General features: G+C 46.1%; 1 long non-coding RNA gene across 1 annotated transcript in view; it reads right to left on the minus strand.

The window, feature by feature from the left end:
• Positions 1-6,260: 6,260 nt before the first annotated feature.
• The window catches only part of LOC109324625, a 30,624-nt gene continuing 25,800 nt past the window's right edge, over positions 6,261-11,084 (minus strand). Inside the window, exons 2-3 of the long non-coding RNA XR_002104972.1 lie at positions 9,482-9,732; positions 6,261-6,612 (exon numbers count right to left, since the gene is read on the minus strand). This is a non-coding gene — a long non-coding RNA (uncharacterized LOC109324625). The remainder of the gene's footprint in view (positions 6,613-9,481; positions 9,733-11,084) is intronic.

Here is an 11,084-nt window from a genome sequence, read left to right on the forward strand (position 1 = left end):
AGGATCTGGAACCAACTTCCAAGAGAAGTGGTGCTGGCTCCTACCCTGGGGGTCTTTAAAAGGAGGCTGGATGAACACCTGGCTGGGATCATTTGACCCCAGTACTCTTTCCTGCCATGGCAGAGGATTGGACTTGATGATCTGCTCAGGTCCCTTCTGACCCTACCAACTATGAAACTATGAAACTATATCTGGTTGAGTAAATGGAAAGTAACGTAAGATGAAGGAGATGGTGGGACTGTGAGTGGCCAGCGTTTTGGATAAAGGAAATTAAAGAAAGACATGCCAGGCAAGTCTGTCTGGATTGCTTGCTGATGACTAAAACTTAAACAGGTGTGTGCTGGTCAGGGTGTAGGGGAGGTGGAGCCCCTGAGAAAGAAAATATAAAATTCATATGATCCAGTTCACTCTGCAAGATACCAGTCTCTGGGGGGGGGGGTTATGACATCATAGTATAACAGGTGAAAGACATAGCAGAGACAGTATGGAGTAAAGAAAACAGGGTTTTTATTCATTTAACCAGACTGTCAGCAAAAAACATTACCAGTGGGGCAGCTGCTTACACACATCTAGAATATCATAAAATGCTCATTGTATAACAGGAGGAAATAAGCCTCGGGTTATACAGGGGCATCATGTGTTTTAAATACGCTCCAGCCCATTTTCTCCTTTTAAAGGTCAGTATCTGTGTCATGCTATATAAGTTCTTCAAACTCCATTACTTCACTGAGAGTAACCTTGTTCTGAATTGACCACCCCAGTTTCTCATGCAGCTAACTTGCCCCATCTAAGAGTTTGGCATCTGGGGATTTCCCACCAGCTGTAAGGCCCAACAGACTCCCAGGAAACATAGATTACTACCAGAGTAATTCACATCAATTAAATACCTTCTTTTTTTAGAGATGATTTGGAAACAAGAAATAGAATGTATGGGCACATCCAGATGAGCATGGATGTGCAGTATGTGGTGCAGCAGACCCACCTGTGATGCCACACACTGCACATGCATGCGTTCTCTGAACTGTTACTCTGCAGTCCATGGAGGGGTTTTTTTTATCCTCGGAGATCCTGGGGTCAAAAAAACCCAAGCCAAAAAAAAGCAGGGCAGTGCACGTGGTGGCAGCATGTACTGCCCAAAACTGGAGCCTGGCTGGCCAGAGACATGTTCTGGCTGCTGGCCAGGCTTCCTACTGCAGAAGCACCACAACTACAGCTCTCAGAGGCCCCAAGGATCCCAAGTAAGGCTGCTGGGACACTGGCCCCACCCTCCTCTACCCCACCCAGGGTAACTTGCCATGAGCCAGAGCGTTCATGGCACAAGCATTCTCCAGGGACATGTAGCAGCAGCATAAGGTGTGCCATTGCTACTTTTCCCCAGGGAAACACATATTCCCACTCATCTGGATGTACCCTATAAGTCTACAGGTACCACTGCCTACACGTTTAACAACAGTAACAGATAACGGGAATGTTATATAATATTGAACTATGAATTTGCAGCAAATTACTGAACCACTCCAACAACATGCCCACAGACATGTTATGTACATTGATACCTTTAGAATGCAAAATGTTCCCCAAACAATCTACATGAAAATGTAGCTAAGAAAAGTCACAGGGTGTGAAACTATAGTGAAGATCAGGTAGAATTTGTTCTATCCTCCTGTTTAGGGCTTCATAAACCAATTCTAGTGGCATGTGCCCCAGATTAACCAAATGAAACTCAGCTGTATACATCTGGACCCTAAACTTAGACATTCTCCATTCCTATCTTCTCACACATTCCCTATCCACCTTTGGTAGGCATTGGAGGAGAAGTGATTGCAGGGCCCTCTGGAGGGTTTTCTAAATCACATTCACTGCCACCCCCAGGATCAGATTCTGCATCCCTGCTCTCTGGGTCCACAGGCTTAGGAGGAAGAGGAGCATTAGAGGGTCTCTCCAAGGGGGGTTCTAAATCACCATCCCAGCTAGGAGGTCTCCTATTTTTTCCTCAACAAATATTTCACCCTACCCACTCTCTTCTTTCAAAGCAAGGTTAAGAATTGTTGTATTCTCTTTTACAACCAATAACTGTCCATAATCCTTTTGAGATGGCTTCTCTTACACTACATGAGCTCAGTTCTGGGTTTTTTATTCACAGCCCCTGAATTACAAATTTGGGGATTGTGAATCCTTATGTTTTTACTCACCACTCTCTCAGGGTTTAGAGCTGCATTTACCTCTAAGGAACAGTTGTGCCCGTGTGTGGTCTTTTCTTTTTACCATGTGCTTTTGGCTTGACTTTTTGGAGGTCATAGGTGCCTTCGTCCTCTGGTTGAGCTCTCCTGTTGCTTTCTATTAGCTGTGTCTCTAGGATCTGGTGCTCTGTGGATTCCTTCTCTAGGGGTATTGCACAAGTCAACTTGGAAAATTAAAAGTTTCAAATCAGTATCAAGCATTTATTTTTTATGAACTGATGGCAAAGCTTAACTTCATATATACCTACAACATTAAAAAATGACCCTGCTTAAAAATTCCCCAGCAAAAATTAAAATACCACAAGCTCAAAGCCAAAAATAGTTTTTACCAGGCATATACCAACAAATCTTACTCATAGCTTCACCTTCCAGAGAAATGGAGGAACCTATGCCCAAAAGTCAAATAGTCACACACACACACACAATTTTAAAAGTGTGGTGTCAGAAATGTACCTTTCAATACAGGGTAAAGACATCATGCTACATGGTATGCTTATTCTGGTTTTCCATTTTGTGTTCCTGTTTAGGGAGGCAAACACCATTTTAGTCACCATTATTACTTAATGCACTATGCTTATATTAACACAGCTACAGACTGCTTGAAAATATTAAGGGTAACCCCAGTTTAAACACATTTAAACCCCAGTTTAAATACATACTTTCCTGTGGTAAATTACATGCACTGTTCAGTGTTTCCCCATTAGACAGATCCCTCTATAATGAAGACAAAAGACAAGGTTACTAAAGACAGCGTATTCAAACAGAAAAGTGTGTGTCTCTCTGTGTCATACAGAGGGAAAAACAGAAAAATGTATGTGTGTGTGTTCATGGTATCATAGTATCATAGTGCTTAGGGGCGGAAGGAACCTAAACAGATCATCAGGTCCGACTCCCTGCTCTGGGCAGGAACAGGTGCCAGGGTCATATCACCTGGCCAAATATCTGTCCAGCCTCCTCTTGAAGACCCCCAAGGTAGTAGAAAGTACCACCTCCCTTGGGAGCCCATTCCAGAGCCTTGAAGCCCTAACTGTAAAGTAATGTCTCCTGATGTCCAGCCTGAACCTTCTCTCTAACAATTTGTGGCCGTTATTCCTAGTAAACCCGGGTGGTGCCCAGTGGAACAGAGCCTCACACAATTCTCGCTTGTCCCCCTGGTGAGTTTGTAGATGGCCACCAGATCCCCTCTGAGTCTTCTCTTGTGGAGGCTGAATAGGTTCAGGCCCTTTAGCATCTCTTCGTAGGGCCTGACCCACTGCCCCTTGACCATGCAAGTGGCCCTCCTCTGGACTCTCTGAAGGTTAGCCACATCCCTCTTGAAGTGCAGCGCCCAGAAGTGGACACAATACTCCAACTGTGGCCTGACCAATGCCGCATAGAGGAGAAGGGTTACCTCCCTGGACCTGCTTGTGATGCATCTATAGGTGCACAACAACGTGCAGTTAGCTTTACTGACTGCTTCCTCACATTGGTGGCTCATGTTCATCCTGGAGTCAACAGTGACTCCAAGATCCCTTTCTGCCACCGTGTTGACAAGAAGGGTCCCCAGCCTATAGGTGTGTTTAGCAAAAGAAACAAAAGGTATGCGCGTGTGTATAGAGAAACAAAGTGTGTGTACAAGCGTGTATAGAGATAAAGAAAAGGGGTGGGGTTGTAGAGAGAGAGGAACAGACGTGTGTGTGTGTGCATGCATATGTGTGTATAGAGAGAGAAACAGAAAAGCATGCGAGAGAAAGAGAAAAAAAAAGGTAACCAACTCAGTCCTGAAGCAAATTCACTATCCAGGAGAAAGGGTTTTCATGTGAAAAATCAAGGTTTTATATCCTGTCTGGCTGTGTTTCAAATTTGGTTGGCTGTAAATATTAGGCCTCTGGCTCCAATTCGCTATTGTGGTGTATGAATCAGATAACTTCATCAATTGCAGCCAAAGAAACCAGCCTTGTTAATATCAGTTGGGCTAATTAATCCTGACTACCCCATGATTCCTTTCAAAGAGGCTTGAATGAACCTGTGGTGATTTTCATTTTTTTATTTCCATCCACTTTTTATTTCCATCAAATTTTTAAAACAAGAAAGATAAAAATCATTTTGCTTTTTTTCAAGGCACATCACCATTTCTCTCTCTGGTAAGTGCATGTATCTCTTTTTCTTTGTGATAGAACTATATTTCAGATGTCCTTGGGCTTGCTGTAACATGTTTTAAGAACTTGTTCTTTTCCTGATTTATGCAGGGGCAGTGGTAATATTGCCTTTCTAGGGCCATTGTGGTGAATGAACCAAGTAATTTCATCAATTGAAGTCACAAAAACTAGCCTTGCTAAGATCAATGGGGCTAATTAATCCACATTTCTCTGTGCCTTCTTTCAAAGAGTTTGAATCTTTGGTGGGTTTTCAGTTTTTGTTTCCATCCAGTTTTGATTTCCATCACATTTTGTCAAACAACAGAAAGAAAAACCCTTTTTTTCCCTTTTCAATACATCTTATGATTTGTTTTTTGACAAATATTCTGCCATTTTGCCCCCGCCTGCTAAATCCAGCCCCCCCTTTTCTTTGTAATAGAATTATTTTTTCAACCAGACCCTCCTTTTAAGCAGTGTTTTATAATTCCTAGTGCAAAGTAAGCATTCAATACAGGATACTATAGGTTTAGCCTCCTCTCTGATTATTGTATATAACATATTATTAGAGTCATCAGCAAAATGAACAGTATTTATAATTGATATAACCTGTGCTAAATGTTATCCATTAAGCACAGACATTTTAAGGCATAACCTAATACAATAATCACATTTAAGACACTTTCCTTACACCATTCATCACAAAGACCCTAAACACATTGGTTTATATCCCCGCTGGTCCAAGTCACACAATAATTGCTGCCCTGCCCTAGTGCATCAGTGGCAGGGGTGGGCAAAATACAGCCCACGGGCCGGATCTAACCCATGAGGCCATTCTATCTGGTCTGCGGGGCTCCTAAAACATGTAGAAAATTAAAATGTATCTGTCCTTGGTTCCTGTCAAAGATGACATGAACCAAGGGCAGTAGGACCCAAGGGAAGCCCTGGAGGGCTCCTTCAATAGCAGGGCTTGCCTGGCTTCATCCCCCCAGTTGGAAGCCCCAGGAGGGGCTTCTGGCCTTGGACAATGTGGCTGCCCTGTGCCACAACCTCAGGTAAGTGGAGGTGGGGCAGGGAAGGGCAGCGGGTGAGCTGATGCAGAGCCTGGGGAAAAGCAGCCCCTCAACCACCCCATACCCAAAGCTCCCTGCTGCAGCTGCTCGCAGCCCACGTGGGGCTGTCCTGAGTAGACACAGGCAGCCCCAGGCAGGCTGCAAGTGGCTGCAGCATGGGGCACCAGCCATGGGGTGGGCGAGGGGCTGCTTTTCCCCCGCATTCAGCACCAGCTTGTAACCTAACCCCATGTCAGCTCCAGGCTCACCTGTTGGGGCTGTGCTGTGGCAGCATCAGCTGCAGCCCCCCCTACTTGCCGCGCTGGGTAGTGTTGGCTGCTGCTGCCCAGTGAGCAAACTCCAGGCAAGCAGCAGCAGCAAACACTGCCTGGTGCAACAAGCAGGGAGGCCACAGCTGCTGCCATCACAGCACAGCTCTGACAGGTGAGCCTGGAGCCAGCACAGGGCCCAGGCTGGCAACAGGGGTGGGTTACAAGCTGGTGCTGAGCGGTGGGGAGGAAGTGGCCCCTCCCCTGCCCCGTATCTGGCGCCCCACGCTGCAGCTGCTCACAGCCCATGTGAGGCTGCCTGTGCCTGCTCAGGACACCACTGCATGGGCAGCTAGTGGCTGCAGCAGGGAGCATGGGTCATGGGGCAGGCAAGGGGCCGCCTTTTCCTCCAGCTTCCACATGAGCTCCTTCCCTGCCGGGGAGCTGGGGAAAAGCCTGTATCAAGGCTGTTCCCAGCCTGTACCACAGGGCTGGGGGACACTGGGAGTGAGCAGGCACAGGAGCACAGGGCCAGTGCCAGCAGGGCCCAGAGCAGGGTGGCAGGGGTACAGGGTCCCAGCCAGCAGGGGCCCTATGGAGCTGGGCCAGCTCCCCCCTCATCCCAGCTGGTGCAGCCCAAATAATTGGCTACCCCTGATCTATGGTATGACTCACAGTCTTGAAAAAGCTTCTAAGATAATACCTAAGAATGCTACATAAAAAAAAAACCACATACAAGAGCTCTCATAAGATCTTTATATGCATGACCTGTAATAGATTCAGTTAGCTCTGTGCCTGTCTCCCAAAAAAAATCACAGTATTGTGGTCAGCATCTCTGTTCTTCACAATAGCAGCCTGCCCCCACTGGCTCTGTGATTTAAGGACTGTAGCTTATGATGTGATGTCTGTTTGCGGTCCTTAGGAAGTCTTTATCTAACTGGAGGGATTTTGAAGGAGAAACTGTAGTTAGTCAAATTTTGACTTGGCCGTAAGCAACTCTACTATGCTCCCCAAATTCATAGATAATTCCCTTATGACTCTCCTCTGACCCCCAAACCCTGTCTGCACATTGGCACCTGTGTAACTGGGCCCTGCACCCTGGGTGCAAGTCTCTCAGCAGTGTCTCTGTGCCCCCAAAAACATCTTCCTCCCACATAGATTCAGACATGAGGCATCCATCTTCCCCCAGATCCTCAGTGTCTGTTCTAGGAGTATGGGTGTCAGCCTGGAGCGTGCTTGTCTGGATCTTCTGCTCAGATTCACCCATCTCAAACAACTACCGGGACAGGAGGTTGCTTTCATTAACATCCCTTCTCCTCAAAACTTTCTCTGCAGTAACATTTACTCAACAGGCATCTGACAAGTTTTGGAGGTAAGCTGAACCTCACCATCCATGCTACTGTCTGCATTATCTCTGTCTCACAAATATGCAGACTTCTTTTTCGGTGCTTTTGAAAGCTTCCTGGCAAAGCCTAGGAAAAAAATCAAGCTGGGGTTTTCCACCTAGAATCTGACCCTATAGCTATTTAGATGGGCTCAGGACCATACTTGAGGAAGTCTGACAGACTTGAAGCCAATACTGATTTGTGGAGGGTGGCAGGGCAAGTTGTTACTAGGGGAACGAGCTCCACTTCTGGATGGGTCACATTACCCCCCGGAAATGCCCTCAGGGGCTCATCCCTTGTTCACAGGAAAGTTTTACAGTGCTGAAACCCACCCCACCCCCTGATAGGTAGAGGACAGAAGGGTACAGCTCCTGGAGGGCCATACGACACATCCCACTTCCTGTGAAGCTGGAAGTACCCCCATCCCAGAGCATGGGGGCACTGACGGCAGGATTTCAGGGGGCAGTGAGGGCACAACCTGCAGATGTCTTGGGAGTGGGGCTTCCGCAGGGCATGTGGTTGTGTCTTCAGGGCCATGTAGGTGAGGATTCTGGGAAACTTGTTGGGGTGTGACTTGTGACCAAGCATGCAAGCTTTCCAGATGTGGCTGCCAGGTTTTGAAGCAAGGCTTCTAGTTGGGGTTCATGTGAGACTTCAGGGGCCCAAGATGAAAGTGGAAGGGTCAGGAGACTTTTGGTGTCAAGATGACCACCAATACGGCAGCACTTCAGGGTCAGGGGCCAGAATGAAAGTTTTATTGACGGTGGCCCCCTATACTACTAATATACTTTAGTCCACTGGTGTTCCACCTCTGGTCCATGGCCAGAACTACGTCATCCAGCTGGTGGGGCTCCTCTTGGTCCAGAAATTTGGTAGAGGGGGAATGCTGGCAATTAACACAACTGCTACTGCTCCAGTGCCAGATTTCCAAGCCTTCTGAGCCAGACCATATGGCCCTGGGTGTTAAGCTAAAGCCACAGGCAAGATCTGGCACAGGGCCTAATCCAGCACAAAGGCCCAGGGCTGGAGTTGAGGGTTGATCCATCTTGCAGAAATGGTGACATGGATGTGCAGATCAGCCTCACAGACTGAATCCAGCCCCCAGACTGACTCCACACCACTCATCTAGGCTACAGCCCAGAAAGGTTAGGCACCACTGCTTTAGTCAAGCATAAATTACTAGACTCAATACAATACTAACTAGCTGAAAGTAATAGCCTATGATTTGGATAAGGCCAGGGTAGATGGCCCCTTCTGGCCTTGAAAATCCATGACTGTATCAGTATGACTTGCTGTTCACTCAGGGGACTCTTTCATTCCCAGAATCAAATGTGAGTGATGCAAAGGTACAGGGGAAGAGGTCAAACACCCAGAGGGGCTGGCCAGGGGCAAGAAGTTAGCACTGCAGTGGAGGGGTGGGGATGACTTAATACTCCCCTTTGGCAGGACCTCAGCTACACGTCAGCTACATAGCTACAGGTCCCATTTTTCTCTGGGCACAGAACACACTGAATTAAGTTGGCAGAAGGTATTCTCACCTAGGGTTTGGCCTCCTACAATCACTGTTGGCATGTCTCTTTTTTTTCTGTCCCTCCTTCTCTCTCTCTTTCCCTCCCTCTGAGGGCTGCTGTTCAGCTCTCACTGTAGGATGTCTTCATAGAAAAGTAGGCCTACCAAACTGCTTTGACAGCGATTCCCTCCAGTGACTGAGTGCTGTCCTTTTAATATGGGCTGGCTTAGCATGGGGCTGTTATAGCCCAGAGCTGGTCAGAAAGTATAATTTGTCAAAACTGCACCACTGTTGGAAAATTCAACAAAAACAAAATGTTTTGCAAAATGACATTCATGACTTCAAGTTCTAACTAACAAGTTTTCCAAACTACAAATGTTTCCCAAAATGAAATTTTTAGAAATGAAACTTTCAAAAATGCATGTTAAGTGAAAACTTTTAGTTTGCATTTTTTAGGTTCCTATTTTGTGTTATATTATTCCCTGATATGATATGCTGTTATGCATGATTACAGCTGACATATGTCAAGTCATCTCACAATGTCATGACTTGTCATTATGTCATATTCATTTTATTTTTTTATTATTTTAAAAATCATTACGGTCAGCAGCCATTCAGTGCAGATTGAACCATCTTATCTTTCTTGTTGAAAGTGCCTCTTTGTTTGTGTAGAAAGGATATCATTTCAAACATTTAACAAGAAATGGGAGGAGTGCTCAGTGTACTAATTAGCGGGAGAATGTTTTCTGTACCTTGAAAAATAATTCCAGCCTAGTACAAGAATAATGAAGGCTGCCACTTCTCTAATTAATATACCAAGAACCAAGATCAAAGTAAACACGCTTAGAATCACTCAATGACCCACCCCCTACCAGGTCACATCCCCCTAGAGGGATGACCCACCGCCCTACCTCATTGTTAAGTGTGAATTTTCCTCCAGTGGTGACACAAGTATCTTTTGGAAAGGATTCCTACGGGGCTCTAGACGGCCCTGCATTGTTCCATGAACAAAATGGGAAAAGGGGCTCCATTCCAGCCCTGACACTAATGGGCTATGAGATTTCAGTCAGTTCTTTCCCCTTCTGGGTGCTTCAGTTTGTTTCCACCAGCCGATGCTGATTTCCATGCTGTTTCCTGCACATATCAGTGCTGCTCCTTTGACCTTCCAAAGAAAACAACAAAAACATTTGTGAATTTCAAGATCAAGTAGTGCCATAGTCTTCTGTGTGGAGGACATCAGGAGAAACTTTGTGGGGCTATACAAACTTGCCCTACAAATTAAAAACCCACCAACAAAGAAGGGACTCAATGTGTGGACCCCTAGTGCAAGTGCATTTTTAAAGACTTGTTTTCTGACAAACTGCTAAAAAATAAGGATATCCTTAATAAAAACACATGCCTCTGAATATTACTTCTATGGAACTTTACTTACAACAACTGATCAAATGAAGCTGCCTACACTGGAGTAGCAATGGTGATATGTGTTTTTAAGTTTAGATTTAGTATGTAAATATTTTCTCTCTCATCTCCATGAATTTATATCATTTGTCCTTGATTGGACATATATTTTTTGTTTTGTTCATGCTTAATACTCTCTCTAAATAAACCTTACTGAATTATTTCCAAATTAAGTCATGTCCTGGTTTTGGGCTTCAGAAAATAGGTAGCTTTGTGTAAGTGGATAATGATAAGGTGTGTAGCTAGTATAAACACTAGCCTAATTTGGGTGAATAGTAAATACCTAAAACATCTGGCCTTTGGTGATGACATTGAGCAACTCAGTAATGCCTTCAAAATGCTACCAGACAACTTGGTAAAGACAGTACGTCAACCAATCTTCAAAATCAGATTCACCAAAACAAACAAAACACAACGACTCTCCAAACCAGGGATGAGCAAAGTCCGTCCCATGAGGCGGATCCAGCAGGCAGAGGATTACATTTCCCAGCAGCCCCTGCCCATGTGGCTGGACCAGTTCCCATGGAGACCCCAGCAGCAGCTGCACTGTGATAGTGTGGAGCTGGGCTTTCTGTGGAGATGGGGCCCAGCAGTACTAGCTGGCAGCAGCAGCACCAGCCTCTATCTGGTGGGGGGGCTGAAGGGGGGATATGCTGCAGGTGGGGGCCACTGGGAGGGGTGGCTATAGGGAATTTTGGGGTGGCTATAGCACCCCAAACCCTCCCTCTCCCCCAGCACCGACCCTGCTGGCAGGGTTCTTGTGACTGTGACATCATGACCTTCATTGGCCTTAGGAAGGCCAAGGCAGAGATGGAACTGGGGCTAGCTTCCCAGATTAAGGACAATAAGTAGTCCTTTTTTAAATACGTAGGGGGTAAAAAGAAGGTCCCAGGTAATGTGGGGCCCTTGCAGGATGCCATGGGAAACTTGCTCGTCACACCAGACAGCAAAGCTAACATGTTTAACAATTTCTTTGCCTCCGTCTTCCTAAGTTGGGACCAGAACAGCCACCTCCCTGTTGGGCCCCCCTCAGGCCCCGAGGGAGGCACACCTGGG

This window comes from Crocodylus porosus, unplaced genomic scaffold (genome assembly GCF_001723895.1).
Source record: "Crocodylus porosus isolate Cpor-Errol unplaced genomic scaffold, CroPor_comp1, whole genome shotgun sequence".
Lineage (NCBI taxonomy): Eukaryota > Metazoa > Chordata > Crocodylia > Crocodylidae > Crocodylus > Crocodylus porosus.